General features: G+C 39.3%; 1 protein-coding gene across 6 annotated transcripts in view; it reads left to right on the forward strand.

The window, feature by feature from the left end:
* The window catches only part of LRRC4C (leucine rich repeat containing 4C), a 795,171-nt gene that overhangs the window by 632,240 nt on the left and 146,178 nt on the right, over nucleotides 1–16,753 (forward strand). For 2 of the 6 annotated variants that reach the window (XM_034417394.2, XM_034417400.2), the window contains exon 1: nucleotides 8,452–10,568. The exons of 3 other annotated variants lie outside the window; for them this stretch is intronic. The gene's annotated coding sequence lies outside the window, so the exon portion shown is untranslated. Of the gene's footprint in view, nucleotides 1–8,451; nucleotides 10,569–16,753 lie in introns of those variants that run through there. One more of the 6 variants, XM_087877024.1, reaches the window with a different exon arrangement.

Raw genomic sequence — 16,753 nt, forward strand, 5'->3', positions numbered from 1 at the left:
AAAAGTATCTCAAAATGATTTCAGAATTTGAATAAGTAAATAAGCAATCATCAATTGCTAATCCTGCTATTTTTAGGGCTTTAACCATTAGAGTTTTGAAAATTAGAGTTAGAATCAGCATTTTGAACTAGATACTAGGACAGACTAAGACTTAGTGGGAACCATCAAATCATCTTCTTTCATTAAAGTGATATTACCCTACTCCATCTAACAGAATAATTTGATTCTATTTCAAATTATTTGAGGGGCCATTTTTCTGTTTATGTCTACCCGTTCCATCAGAAGAGGAGATTATGAGTCCTATTCATTAGGTCCCATCCATTATCTAGTGGGGCTGGGGGGGAGGTTTCTGTCTTGTTGCCCACTTTTAGAATACCAGAGATTTGATTGGCCCTGCCCCTGCTGGCTTTTTGCAAGGCCTTAAATATGTGGTTCTATTATTGAACTCGTAATCCTGATGCATGGCAGATCCCATGCAGGGAGCATGTGACTTTTCTGTTGATGGTTTTTTTTAACCTCACATGATGATTCTATTTATGTGGTGTGTTTTTTTTTCCTTACATTGTGTTATGTTTCTATATAGTTTTTAATTGTTGCTTGAGTTTTAATTGTTGCTAGAATCTTGAGTTTGAATTGAAATAATAAATCAATTCAGAACATGTTGCAGTTATCTAAATGAGAATTACAACCAGCTTTAGAAATTGTACAGATAGGAGAAAGTCTTCTTCCATAAACTGCCCAGAATATCATGGGATTCCCACTACCAGCCCTGAATGACATCTTCAAATCTCGCTGTTTGAGAAAGTTGCATAACATTCTCAGAGACTCTTCCCATCCTGCTTCCAATCTTTTTGGACTGTTGCCTTCTGACAGATGATACAGAACAATTAAAACTCAGACCACACATTTTCTGAATAGTTTTTATCCCAGAGCTATAATTGCACTCAACAATGAACTAAAGGGCCACCATCAGTGAGCTGTTGGACAGTATTACTTGGTCTGTTGTGTGGATGTTTGGGTGGTTTAGGGGTGGAGAATTGTGGTGGGTGGGAGTGTGTTTGGGGATTGTTATGTGTGTTGGACCTGGTTAAGTGAATTACGTTGTATGGGTATACTGTGTATACACGTACAATGACAATAAAGTTATTATTATTATAAATTATTTGGGAATGGAATTCTGATTGCATTTTAGGAGAAGTTGTAATAGTGTGCTTAGCTAAATCTTGGTATAGTTGAATGGGAAGGAGGAGAGTTTTTAACCGAATCTGTCTGGACATTTGAAATGTTAAACCCAGAAAGAGATCTGTCAGGAATAGAAGGAAGTGGGAGTACTTCTGCTACTATTAAAATACTTAATGAATAATCAGAAAAAAATATTCATAAAGTCTATAGCCTTCCATGTCTCCATGCCAGTGTTCAGAGTATAAGAAATAAACTCTTGTACTTAAAGACAAATAAGAGACATAATAACATAATAAGCCTAACAGAGATCTATTGGGATGAGTTTCTTGGTACTGATATAGCAGTTGAAGGATACAGTTTGTTCAAAAGCGATAGAAAGTTGTGCAATATGTTAAAATATTCATATTGTTCAGAAATCAATGTGAAGGGCCTTTGGCACCATTGCAAAGATAAATTGGGTTAAAATTAGCAAAGGAAAAATAAAAACAATATTGTTGGTGTCTGTAGTCACCTATGTAATGAAAGAGAAAAGGTGGATTCTGCTTTCTAGTAGCAAGCATCAGATATTTCAAGAAAGTGTGAAATAGTAGTGATGGCAGAATGTAATTAACCCAACATCTATTGGGAAAAAAACTGTGCCAGGCAAGGACCTTGGCATTCTCAAGTCATCTTGCTGACAATTTTCTCCTTCAAGGAGTAGGAGAATGCACAGCTATTCTTAATATGAGACAAAAAAACAAAGACTGAGTTAATAAAGTGGAAGGTTAAGAACATTTGGGGAAAGTGTCCATGTAGTGATGAAGTTCAAGAAAAGTAGACTGCAATCAAATGTATGTCTTGGATTTGAAGGAAACAGATCAATCATTAGGATTCTTTTGCAGGAAAAATCAAGCTGAATGGATGAATAAAATAGGATATGAAAAGAAAAAACCAAACAACAAAGAAAAAAGTAGAAGACCCAGAAGAAGCATCTAATGCAGTAATGGTGAACCTTTTAGACACTGAGTGCCCAAAGTGCATGCGCCCGCCCAAACTGCAAGGTGTGGGCACATGTGCGTGCACACCCCATGCAGGCGTGAGCACCCTACCCAAACTGCAAGGCATGGGCGCACCCCACACATCCGTGGCAGAGACCCAAAGTCTGGCTGGCCGGGGGAGACATGCGTGCATGGGTGGCAGAGGCCCAAAACAGAGCTGGGGCAATGGCGCAATGCCCACAGAGATGGTTCTGTGTGCCACCTCTAAAACACATGCCATAAACTCACAACCACTGATCTAATGCATCATAGTGACAATATAAAACAACAGCATACACATATGAAGTGGAAAACAAAATATCACCAAGGAAGGGAACATTGAAAGACTGAAATCCAGGATGAGCTGAGGCTGGCAAAGGATACAAACAACAACAACTGTGTTGCTATGGCCAAAATTAAAGAAAGAGAAACAAATCACTTTACCAGCTGCTCAGTGAAGATGGCAAAACAACAGATAGCAAAGAAAAACAGGACCATCTAACTACCTCACTTTTCTCTGAAAGAGAAAGAAGAGTATTCCCTTCGGCAATGAAGAAGAGTAGAATGAAGCAACAGATTGAGAGTTGATGCCAATTGAGACACAGGCATTTGTCAAAGCCCAATGTATTTCATTCTAGGTTATTAAAGGAACTTGATTATGTTTTATCTTGAAAGTTTCTGGAGAATGAGTGAAACATCAAGTGCCTAACTTCAACGAAAAAGATAAGAAGCTGAGAATATAGACTTAGCAGACAAACTTCAATATATAGGAAGATTTTATAGTAAATCATAAAGCCAAAAGTAGTACCATGGAAACATGTTTTGACAACATGGATTTATCAAGAACAGGTCTTGTTATATCAATTTTATCTTCTCATTTCTGTTGGGTAACTTCTGTTAATAACGCCTATCCTATTGCATTGTAGAGACTGCAGAAAATATATCTTGTCCATCACAAAGGTTTACTACAGTATCTTGGCATTCTGATTAGCAATAGACAAGTGGAGAGAATACATATTTAATACAGATACCACAGAATTGTTTGGGAACACTAACACCTTAGGAGATAGAAAGAAAGAACAAAGCAGCTTTGGTAGGTAAAAGACAGGCTGGAAAAAAACCATAATGAAATGTAACAGATACAAATACAATGTTCTTCATTCTGTAACCTAAAAACAACAGGCACTGAACTGGGAAATTGGACATGACAATAATACTTGTGAAAAATATTTGGAATAGTACTTCACCAATGGAATATGATTTCATTAGTATGAAGTGACTCCAAAAAAGGCAGAATCAATGTTAGAATGTATCAAAAGAAGTACAGATTCAAAATTCTCACTTCATTCAATGCTGTGTCTCAAGTATGTCATCTATTTCTGAACACTCTACTTTGAGAAGTATTCAGACAAAGTTGAAAAGGTATAGAGAATGTCATCAAGGACAATGAAAGCCTAAGAAACCAAGTAATATGAAAAGGGCTTGAAGGAAATGGGAATATTTATTCTGAAAAGATGGCTAGGAGAGGTAAGAATTTGATAGCTTTCTTCAAATACTAAAAGGGATGTAATGTAGAAGAAAGTCAATTTTTTAACTCTAATATACAGGTCATGGAATAATGGATTTAGTTAAAGGTGGACTTTATGACTGAATATTAATAATATTTTTTCCAACAGCAAGATTGGGTTGAGAATAGAACTGATTATCTGATTATTGAGAGATAGTAGCCTTCTCTTGACTGGAAGCATCAAAATAGAGATTGGATAGCCAATCACAGAACATTCTTTAATGTATGTTCCAGCCAGTAATGGGTTTCACTTACCTTCGTACCGGTTTGGAATTGTGCTCGCGCACGGCATTTCTGTGCATGCGTAGAACCTTCTGCGCATGTGCAGAGCGTCCATGATGAAACTTGGTGGTGCAGTGGACTAAAGTGCTGTTAAGTAGCACTTAGCTGCCAGCTGCCTGCAATTACTGCGAGTTCAAATCTCACCAGGCTCAAGGTTGACTCAGCCTTCCATCCTTCCGAGGTAGGTAAAATGAGGACCCGGATTGTGGGAGCAATAAGCTGACTTTGTATAAAAAAGAACACCGCTTTGGGGGGGGGGGCGAAAGCCCTACTAAGCTGGTATATACAAAAATATGAAGGCTATTGCTTAACGCATTGTAAGCCGCCCTGAGTCTCCGGAGAAGGGCAGCATATAAATCAAACTAATAAATAAATAAACAAATAAATAAATAAATAAATAAATAAATGATGTCTGGGTGGGTGGTTGGAGCCTCCCGCCACTGCCACTACCACTTCACCCGAACCGGGGCAAACCAGTAGAAACCCACCAGGGCTGGTAGTGGCCACTTCCAACTCTCTGATGCTATGACTGCATGGAATATTATTAGACTCTGTCCTTATTCTGCTCATGTGAAGTTGAAACAAGCCTCTCTTAGAAGATGCAGGAACCAGAGAATTATCTCTCATTAAAAAGATATAAAGGTAGTCCTCGACTTACAATGGTTCATTTAATTTAATCATTTGAAGTTACAACAGCACTGGAAAAAGTGACTTATGATCGTTTTTTCACACTTATGACCATTGCAGCATCTCCAGGGTCATATGATTCACATTCATATTCCTGACAATTCATATTTATGATGGATGCAGTGTCCCGGGGTCATGTGATCTTTTGTGACCTTCTGACAAGCAAAGTCAATGAGAAAGCCAGATTCACTTAACAATCATGTTACTAATTTAACAATTGAACTGATTCCCTTAACAAATGTGGAAAGAAAACTTATAAAATGGGACAAAACTCACTTAACAAATTTCTCACATAACAACATAAAATCTGGGCTCAATTGTGGTCATAAGAATTACCCATATGTTAAAAAGTTAACTAGATATATAAAATAGTATGAGATTGAGCACATTTTGGAAGTTTTAAGGGGCCAACAGAGTTTTGGATCAGGTCAAATGAAATAGAAGGAGGGATGTTTAGCAAGGGGGAGATGAATTTTGAGTTTTTTGACCAACCCCTATAGATGACCTTAAAGAGAGCACAACCCTCTTTGCCTTTTTTGTCAGATAAAATTCCAAACAAACTCAAGGAATGCATAATATTGCTACAGGAAGTAACTACAGTTACTGTAGCTGATACTACAATATCAAAAACACTTGAGACTGTATTAACTTTATTAAGATTTTATGTGAAAAAGATATGCATAAGATACAAATCTATGTATAGTCAGATAACAACAAGACTCATAGCATTCACTTTAGAGATATAAAATGAGCCCAGAGGCAAGTCCCTTGAGATACCCATCACCCCATCAAAGTGATGGGTATCTCACACCTGCACTAGATGGGAGTAAAGAAAGGTTTTGGTATTCTACTATCTTCTAGTGTAGTGGCCCCCAAACTTTTGGGTACCAGAGATTGGCTCCATGGAGAAAGGTTTTTCCACAGAGTGGAGGGGGCATGGTTTTGCATGCTGCTTGCATCCTGGGGATGGGGCTTGTTTTCATGGCCGTTTCTGGCATGCCACAGCCTGGTGCTGGTCCATGGATTGGGGGTTGAGGACCCCTACTCTAGTAATCAAATGAATATTTGTACTCCAGATGCTATTCCCTCTCCCTTCATTTTTTTTTTCATAAGCAGGAAGGGATAGGAGAGGAAGAAGATGAAAAGAATCATTGGGAATGGTCACTGGAAAAGTCACAGGAGTTTCTGAAGGCTTCATTTCCAGTATATGAGACTGAGGTTTTTGGAGTGGTAGTAGAGGAGATAGTAGCACCAGCAGTGGCAGCAGCAACTCTATCCTTATCTGCTCCTTATCTTCATTTTTCATCACCATTTACTATGGCTCCTAGGAAAGAGCCATAGGCCCATTTGGGCTGATAGCTAAAAATGCAAATGTTCTGCAAGCTCCAATAATGAAAGCCAAGGAACACCATAAAAATGAAACTAAGATTAAATATAAAGAAGGCCAAACTAATAATAGTTACAACAACCAATCTTAGAACTGACAGTGAAGATATTGACTTGGTAGATAGCTTCTGCCTATTAGGACTTGACTGTGAAGGAATCAGTAGTCAAGAATCAGCAGTCAAGAGCAGCAGTCAAGAGCAGCCTTTGGTAAAGTAATAATGAAGGTTTTGGAAAGGATACTTAGAAGTTTTGATATATCTAGGCCTGAAGAACTGGGTAGCCAATGGTTTTCCCTTTAACATTTTATGGAACTGAAAAGTGGAATTTCAAAAAGCAGAAGTGTATTGGGTAGAAAGAGTAGTGAGCTTTTGAATTTTGGTATAGGACAGGGGTCAGCAACCTGGGGCTCTGGAGCCGCATGTGGCTCTTTCACCCCTCTGCTGCTGCTCCCTGTCACTCAAAATATGTGTCACAGCCGCCAATGTGTGACACCCACTGGCACACGATTTATTGAGCTTTTCAATCCCCAGTAGGCCAACCATGGATAAATCCAAGAAAAGAAAAGTTTTAGAAGAAAACAGAATGTTTAATTCAACTACATATGTTAGTTTTGTGGCCGCTCAAGAAATAGTCAGGCACGGGGAGAGTTTTGCGGCTCCCGGTTTTTTGTTTTTGTTTTCCTGTGGAAACAGGAAAGTGTTTAAGGTTGCAAATCTCTGGTATAGGAGAAGACTCTTGAGAAAACCATGGATAGTCAATAGAATAAACACATGGATTGTAGAACATGTTAAATCAGAGTTCTCACTCAAAGCAAAATTATCAGAATCTTTGGGACATATTATGTAAAGACCAGCTCTCTAGGGAGATCCATAATATTGTGATGGTTAGAAAAATGGATGACCAGCATTAAGTTGAGTAGACTCAACTACAGCACTGATGAGCACCTCATTTGAAGATATGAAGGACCAGGTTGAGGACTGATGAACCTGGAGAAAGTCTATCCTTGTGATTGGTAAGAGTCAACAGTGAATTGATGACACAATCTTTATCATCATGTATAGAGAGAATGAGATGAGGAGAAAATAGCAAGGAGCAGAGACAATGGTTTATTCAATGGTTTTGAAAAGAAAGTAGGTAGTACAGGTCACTTGCAAACAGAAATGTTTGATTCTGAAGACTTTGGTTCACAGGAATCAACTGGAACATCCCTCAGTCCCTGCTGTTGTTTTGAGAAAAGAACATCAGGCTTTGATCCCATCTTCAACCGTTTCTGCAAATCGTATATTAGGATAATGCACACTTTCTATGACTACTTTGAACTTCCCAGAAATACAGCTATGCATTAAAAGATGCCTTCAGCATCTGTAAGTTAATGCAACTTTTAAAGTAGAGACCAGCAGAAACCTGAAAAAAAGTTACTGATTTGAATGACTGTAGATAGGTAGATAATTGCCTTGTGCAATTTATTCATTGATGTTATTTTCAAAACATTCACTATTGCACTTTAAGTCAGGAGTTCAGAAGTATACAGTTCTGAAACCTCCTGCCCTTGTAAACCTTGCACCAACTATATACCATGAGATCATTTCTTATCTTAAGAACTTTTTCTTCTTTAAGCTTCATCTCAAAGCAAATCCTCTCCTTCCCCTTAACGTGGGATTTAACTCCGCGGACTTAATCAGCGCTATAAACGGCATGCATGGCCTTTCACATTTATAGACCGTACCGAGGCTCTTAAGGAGAGACCGCCCTGCCCTCTTCACTTTGCGAGATCCTGGCTCCAGCGATAGGAATGAAATCCCAGATATTGCTGCGGCCCTAAGCCTCGCGCGCTTGCTTTGCAACAAATTGCCACGAAAGAAAAAGAAGCAGGTTACAAGGCAGGCTGTGAACACGGGGAAGAAATGTATGGGAAGAAAGATACCCGGTTCTGAACAAGCGGACTTGCCTTGCGTATCGTTCTTTTTCCCTGACAGTTTTTTTCTCTTGCAAAGCATAAACCAGTTGGGCTCTGCGGGGCGGTTTTATTAAGAAGATGACTTTTGACATTCCTTTCCTCAAGATGAGCCTTTCAATTCCGATTACGCCGCCGTTGCTGGGAAGTTTCCTGAAGATCACCTGGCCATCGCGTTTCCTAACTGTCCGCTGGGTGGCAGCAGGATCCCACCGCAGAAGTTCCTTTCTCTTAACAGCAAGTGTTAATGCAATTGACCAATCAGTGCTAAGATGATGGGAGGTAATTGGGTAATTGTATTTTACTGATCACAAGCGGGGGGGGGAGGGAGAAGAGGTGGGGGGGGGTTGGAGAAAAACTCGTCGTGTGTGTGTGTGAATGTGTGAACCTGGCGGGGAAAAGGAAAGACCATTGGAAAGTGTGTTGTAGGTAAAAAAAAGATCGGCCCGGGGCAGGTGGTGTATCTCGAGGTGCGATTGCCGAAAGGAAAGCGGGAGAAAGCCAGCGTTGCCCTCCTCGGCAGCTGCTGGGTGGGAAGCGGATTCTTTATTTACTTGTCTCCCCTCTCGTCACCCCAGCGGGCGGAGGAGTTCAAACCGGAGCTGACGGCCGCGAAGAAAAGCGGCTGCAGCTGCGCGGAGGGCTGAGCGTTTCTGGAGCGAAGGCTGGCGGTGTCAAAAAGAAGCCTCGCGGCGGCCGGCTTGCCTCGGAATGAGCCCTTGAGGAGGGATAAGGGCTGACCTGGGGAGGAGGAAGAAGGGAGCCGGTGGGGGACGGTGTCTTAACTTGTAGATCGGAGGGGTCGCTAAGCGGATTTGGAGCTGCTGAGGGGGGAAAAAAAGACAGTTGGAGAGAAATTCAGTGCCTGCCCCTCACCGGCTGCCTCGCCACCTCCCACTTTAGCTTCTTTTGAGTATTCCAAAGAACACATTTTCCCCCCTCCGGCACCCCCCCCTTTTTTTTTTTGGTCCCTCCTCGCGGCCCTCCAGCAGGCTGGCAAGCAAAAATGGAGAGGAAGACGAAATGAAGAGGAGGGGAAATCCCCGGCTGGCAAAATTCACGGCGAGCCGGACGAATCGCGCCTCCCCGGGGAGATCGGCGGGTTCCGACAGGGGAGTTTTGAACGCCGGGGGTGATCTGGATGAGGAAGAAAGGAGGAAAATGCAGCGAGGGGAGCGCGGGAAGAGGTGGGTGAAAGCCGCCCACTTCAGGTGTTTCGAAAAATGACGGATTGGTTTTTGACAGCTGGTGGGAACCTTGTTTGCTCGCTCGCTAGCTGGATCTCCTCCTCCCGCTCACTCGCTCTCTCCCCCCCTCTCTCTTTTTTTCCCAAGCTCTCGCCCGCCGCCGCCACTGTTCGCCTCAGCGTCTCTTTCCATTTGATGTGAGGCTCTGAAAAACGCAGAGGAGTTGGAAGGAAGGCGAAGGGATATAGTAACGTGGAGAGTTGGGCTTGCTGGCTGGCTCCTGGCTGAAATAAAAAATCCGATTGCGCACTGGGTTGTGATTGGAAATCTAATCAGATCCTTGAATCGACGGAGAAGGGAGGGTGGCGAGAGAAACCCTAAAGTTGGTTGGGGGAGAAATAATGTAAGAGGCTGCGCGCCCGGCTGGTGAGAAGAGGGGAATCGGAGGAGCCGAGATCATGGGAACCCCCGATCTGTGGTGGAAGCACATGGATCGGAGAATCGAGCGGGCGGCTAAGAAAAAAGGACGCGAAGGGTCTTCCCTGGCTCCCGCTGGATCTTAGCAGACAGACAGACCCAAAAGAAGAGAAATCGCCTTAAACGGAGGGGCCCGTGGGATCGTTGCGGAGGCTGGGGGAGAAAACAAACAAACAAAAAAAAAAAACAGTCGGCAAAATCGTTCTTTCGGGGATTCAAAAGGAGTTAAGTATTGGAGAGAGGGAGAGGCAAAGGATGCGAGACCTCATCACAAGATCCGGGCAGGAATGAAAAGTTTCTCACCGAAGAAAGACTCTTTTCGTCGAACTGGTGGTTTTCGGTTTGGGTTTTTCCCTTCCTCGGGTTTTTTTTTTCCCCCCCTTCACCTGAAGCCTGTCCCGTCCGTTTGTGCCCTGATGAAGAAAGAAGTTGATACAGACAGGGACATTTGAAGACAGCCACGTCCTAAGAGTGACGGCCGGGGAGGGGAGCGAGGAAGCCAGGAAAGAGAAGTATCATGTAAAGGAAGCTGGAAAGGGGAGAAGGGGAAAAAAAAACAAAAAAAAAACCAGCAGGCTTGGAGCTCTTTTGGACCGAACTAGATGGAAAATTGCAGACGGATATTTAATTTCTTATCCTTTTTTCCTCCCATCAAATTGGATCTGTTGCCGAGATGATGTAGTTTTGCCCTTGGTGGTGGTGGTGCCTGGTTTTTTTTTTTATTATTATTTTTTCTTTTCAAAAAACCCCCTCCCCTCTTTTCTTCTTCTTCTTCTTCGGAATTTCATTCTGGATATCCTCCTTTTGCTCCTGGGTGATTTTCAAATACAGTGAGTGTCACATTATTATTTTTTGCCTTGGGTCTTTATGCTTACCCTTATTTTTTTTAAAAAAGGTGATAGAGTTGAGGGGTGATTTATGTATTTGAAGGCTAGGAGAGACCAAAGGGGAACTGAAAATAGTAACTGACAGGGACTGCAGGGAGGGAGGTACTTGGATGGGGGTAGGGTGGGGAAGGGAATCAACCTTTGGGTAACCCTTGCAGATACCTTGGTTCTCTAGCTATCCTTTCTATTCATTCTCTAGTAAATGTCTGTCGTGCTCCTGCAGTATCTGGCAATGTAATGCTTGAGTTACCAACTGGCCCAAGGCTGCCAAATTCATCACCATTGCATAACAGTCTTCTCCAACCCCAAAGTAAGGTGGATGATACATGGCCATCTCTGTTGGCTCAGGGTAGGAAGTAAATAGGAGTTGTAAGTCCGGTATATCTGGAAGGCACTAGGTCTGGCTTGGAAGGTCAGCCGAAAGAATTTGGTGTGAGGAGAGTCAAGTAAAAAGAAGAAATGGAAATGATGGCAATGTCACCATCTGAAGAAGTCTTTGTAATAATGAAGCATGATTAGCAGGCAAACTGGGGAAAGATGATTCTGAGATGGTGGCAGAAGTGATGCACTTGGCAATCTGTATCCAAAGAAGACATGTGAGGGAGATCTTTCCTCAAATGTCTCCTAGAGCATTCATTCTACTATGATTTGATGGTAAATCCTCTCAGTTTTCCCAGAGCATGTCTGTGGCTGTGCGGGTCCTCATAAATGACACTCTCTTGAATTTTGTGGGTATATCTTATTGTTTTGATATTTAGCTTTCTATGTTACACTGGATGCAGTGGTCTTAATGCTTTGGTTTAAAATGAAAGGGTAACATTGATCCTATGCATGTTCACTAAGGAAATAGGATTGCACAATATGTTCTGTACTCCTGTATAACTGGGAGGGATTGTGGATCTCTTTGTACAACCTACTTATCCATGGTAGCTTGGAGCATCATATATCCAATTAATTCAATTTTCTGGATCCATGCAACACAGCCATCAATTAACAAGAGGGGTTGAGTTTGCACAACAGACCAAATAATGCGGTGGTTGGACAAAACTAGCCTGTAATTGTAGCCATTTCATAAGTTGGAAAAATGAGTCTGAAAAGTTTTTTTTTCTTTTCACTAAGAAAGTTGATTGTTGGTCATTTTGTTTTATTAATTACAGGGGCTTTCTCTTCCAAAAGGAGACCATTTCATAGTTGTAAAAAATGTAGTGTATAGATACTGACTAGGATACAGAAGAGGACAAGGTATTTTAAAGGCTATTGAGGTAACTAGTCACTTTCCATTAGATTAACTTCTTTTGAGGATTGCCATTTACCATTTAAATGTATGTTTCCTTCTCACATGTGGCTCTCCTGATCTTGCATCCATGGGCTGATAATCAAAATGTCTATACATATACCAATGTACTTAATCAAACTGGGAATATCTGCTTTTCTGTAAAAGCAATACCTTCACAGGTAACAACTGGAAATGTTTTTCTAACTATCCTCTCTCCAAGATTTTTTTCAGTTGTAATCTTACAAGAGTATGAGCATTTTATCAGTGTTTATCCCCATTATGTTATTTAGACATGACTTCTGAACATATTTGATAACCTGTCAAACCAACAACATCAATATTTCTGGGAGGTGGTTTAATTATTTTTCCCTCATAGCTTAATGAAACTATCTGTTTATAAAAGCTATGCTATATAGTGTTGTGTCATGCCTCTTAAGTGTTAGATACATAAAATATAGTAAACTTTGAACCATCTTCTCAGACACACGCATGCAAGGATTCCTAATCCTGCAAAACTGTCATAGCAAAGTATCTAGTTTTTTTAAAAAAAATCCCTTTATTTCATAACTCTTAAGTAAATCAGTGAAAACAAATTGATTATTACAGTTTCTCTACTAAACACATGTCATTATTTTGGGGATCTATTTAAACAAATCTTGTTTGTCCCTCACTGCCTCCATTCCCTGCATAAATTTTGTCCCAGTTAGGGACTATCCTTCAACCGCAATAGAACATGGATATTGTGCTTGTGTAAGGCAAGTCCTGAAATAAGATGGAGAAGGAAAAAGCGTGTTTTTAAAGGGAGGAGAAAAAAAAAAAAAGCAATCCTCTTGCCACTGAATCACTCTACTATGATCTGATAAATCAGAATTCATTGGCAAAGCCACCTTGCTATTTGGCAGGAAAATAGTGCCACCATTGTTTGATCCTGGGCCAGTTATATTGCAAAGCTACATGTCCATTGAATCCAGGGGGGGAGAGGGTTTAGGGGGGAGGGGCAAAATCTTGATGAAATAAAAGTCAATCTCACTGGTGTGTGGAATGGTGATGGTGGATGTGGACTTTCAGAGAAGCTAAACTTGCTTGGCATGAGGGCTAAAAAACATGTGGACGTGGTTCAGATTGGAATTCGGCATCCTCTTGTTGTGATAGGTGAGATTTTGTGATTCAGACGGTGCACACCGGTGCTGTTTATAGGTAATACCAGTGGCATTGAAAATATCCTCAAGAACCTTTGGGGTTTTTTTTTGTCTTTATGTCCTATTTTAAATGTGTGGTGGTGTTTCCATTTTGGTAGGGATAGGCATTTCATCTGGTTAACTGTTTTCATTGCTTGTGTCAGAATATAAGTGCAACATTCATCAGCATCTGATAATTAGCCAAGATGCCTTCCAATTTTTTTTTCCAGGATAAAAGGGTAAGCAATTCTGTAATTACCATCAGACAGCTAGGAAGTGACAGCCAGGGGTTTCTGAATAGAGAACAATTTTGGGTATAAAATGCATGAATTGCTAGTGAAAGGAAAGAAGCATGGGCTGCTAAAGGTTTGTTTCATTTAGCATGTTTGGCTTTAAGAGGACTGCAAATTAGCTAATCTAAAAAAGGAAATTATTCTCAATAGTCAGGATGGTTCATGATTCAAAATACTTCTTGCAGTGAAAATAGTTTCATAATGCTAAGATATACGAATCCCTACAGGGTTGAATGTAGTCTTTAAAAGAATCATGTTAAAACAGCAGAGATGATGCCTTGCAAAGTTTCTATTCCTCTCCTTTTCTTTCTCCCCCTCCCCCATCTCTCTTTTCTATTTTGTTAGTTAATGTTATTTAAATATCTATGTTTTGATACTTTATGCTATTGGAAGAAATTGTGATTACATTGCTAAATTCAGATGAAGCAAAGACTGGCCTCCTAGCTTAATGCTATAAGAAATGACAGTAGTAAAATGGAATGTGTACATAATACAATGTGCTGCTATGAATGTAGATTATTAGGATGTGGTTATTGATGTCAAGCAAAAATGATTTTCACCAGGACATCTCTTCTTCCTATTTCAAAATATGAAATGAGTTTCCAAAAGTTATGAAAAAGTTCTCAATAACCTCTCTCTTCACCAAGTATGGCTAGGAAGGATTCGTGTGTCTATAATGTTCTCTTAGTTATTGAAAGTTTTGTACAATTAGTAAAGCTATTAAATAGAAAAATTTTGTACGGTAACTTTAGAGTGAATAGTTTTTTGTCACAGGGATATTGAGTATCTTATTCCATTAAATAACTAATGTACTTATTTATCTAATTCCTGTCACTGCTCATCTAACAAACAAGTGACTATGGATGGTGTTCAACAAAACTAAAACAATAAATCTAAAAGTATCATTTTAAATTATTCCAAATCATTAAAAAACCCTATAAAACAGCTAAAACAAAGAATAATAAAGGGATGATAATAATAATGGAGCCATTACTTGATGGTGATGCTTATTTTCTAGCCATAGGAATCTTTATACTGCAAAGTTTTTGCAAACCATGATTTATAGCAATAGATGCTTTCATGTGGACAGCTTCTATTTAATCAGAATTTATTTCATTTGGCAAGAGACTGAGGAAAGTCATGCTAGACTATGATATATACAGTCTTTCAAAAGAAATGCAATAATATGTAACTTTTCTTGATGAGTCAAAGATTTGCAAACACTTTTTAAAATCAATTAACTAGTAGACTTTCATATTTGGGATTACATAAGAATTGTAATTCTTCATTAGAACAGAAAGATTCCTCTTCTTATTGGAACATTTCTAAGCTGTTTGTTCAACTCTCTAGCAATGAGGTGCGCGTGTTGACTTTAACTGTTTTGTGGATAACTATGAAGTAGAAAATAATATAGTATATAAGACACTATTTACATTGATTAAATCATAGAGGAAGAATATTATTATAGGTAAGTAAAATAACATATTTTGCTTTAAGTACATGTATGAATACCACAAACTAAGCCAGAGAGAGGTCATTTATAGCTGGTATCCAAGGAAGCAAGTATAGAAATGTGCATCATTTTCTATGCATGGTTTAAATGTTGCTATAGTGATATTTCAGGATTCAAGTTGTATGATTCCTCCTGCCCTTGATCTAGATAGCCTTATTCTCCTTCTCCTTGTTCTTTGTTCTTTGTTCTTTTATAATATGGTTCACAACAACAATAATGTCCATATAATTTGATTTCAAGAGATGCAAGAGAGGAAAAAATGTTTCTTGTTTATTTCATATCCATATCTAAGTCTCCAATATCCTGCAACCTTAAATGGGGGAATCATATTTTTGAGAAAAATGGATAGATGACATTTTTAATGTTAAAAAAAAATAAACATATTACAATATTTAGAATAGTGGGATATGTTCATTGAATATTTCCAAGCAGATCAAATACATGTAGCATATCTATATGTGTATTATGTATGTGTACATTTTTGAGAGCAAGCAACAGAATGTCATTTTTAATGTGTGCCAGAGTGCCCACAGAGGGAAAAAAATAACAATAAAGATTATCTATACAGTTGTAGTTAAACAATCAAAAATATCATTAAGTCTACTTGACTGGAATCTTCATCTCTGGGACCTCTTTGGAATAATGGTTTCCATTATGGGTAAACTAAAATGCCACTTAGAATCATAAACAGATTCTTGTTAATTGATAATTGCTTAAAAGTTCCTTAATTTGTGATTCTGCAAGCCAAGGGAACTCTTTGACATACTTGGTCTGGAATTTTTTTATCAAGTACAACATGAGGCAGTAAATGACTGTGGATTTTATAAAATATATATCTAGTTTTTTTAAATGTCTATTTCCTAGGTTTAATCTGTAATATATAATTATAGTTAGAATTTTTTTAAAAGGTCAAGTTTTTTTAAAAATATGGAGATCTAGAGCCATGGATGTAGCTATTGAACTAATAAATCCTTCAGTATTTTTTCTCCAGAATAGTAGGATTTATGCACTTTTAGGAAATGGGAAATGTTACTTTCCAAAGCTTAAGCAAGATAGGTAAGGTTTTATCCCAGTTCGCATTACACATAAACACAGTTATAGATCATCTCATGGATCATTGGGTATCTGTTGTGTCTGCTTTCCAGAAAAGGGCATCAGAAAAGTTCATTTTAAACAGTTCATTAGAAACAGGAGCAACCTCTGTGAGAGGAGTTTCTCACCTGGGCAAAATAGCTTGCCTGCATTCAACCATATTGAGCCTTGGAGCTGCTTCATGTATTATGCAGTCAGGAGGGTCTTCACTTTAGTTGAAATGCAATGACTCATAAATTCCCTGGTCATGTCAATGAGTGACTTTTGGGCAAAGTGACATCAGGTGGTCTATGAAAGTCAGTTTGCCTCTTGCATGCTAGTTTGGAAAACATTAATATACCATTGACCTGGATGCAATCTGCTACAGTGATAATCTTAGCAAAGAGGCTGCCAAATCATACAAAAGCATAATTAAAAGAATTCTGTTGATACTTATTTATTTAGACCTCAGTCTTTGTAATGAGGCATGACTACATTTTCTTTAATAGAAGTTCAAAATTCTCCTGGTTCACTAAGGTACTTCAGTAGTGTACACAAATAATTTCAGCTAATTCATGGTTTGTTCCTCCCCCCCCTCCATTGCTTTATTTTTGATTGCAGCTTGACTGTCTTTTTCTAGATGTGATGATCTAGGAAAATAAGGACATTTTCATCCTACAGAAAATGGACTAGGATTTTGTGTGTATGTATCGGTGTGCAGTATGCATGTATGTACAGGTAAACAGCAGGAATTAGACATTATATGTTCATAAAAGATTTTGAAAGGGGATGTGTAG

Source organism: Pantherophis guttatus, chromosome 1, assembly GCF_059756535.1.
Source record: "Pantherophis guttatus breed Tessera chromosome 1, ASM5975653v1, whole genome shotgun sequence".
NCBI lineage: Eukaryota > Metazoa > Chordata > Lepidosauria > Squamata > Colubridae > Pantherophis > Pantherophis guttatus.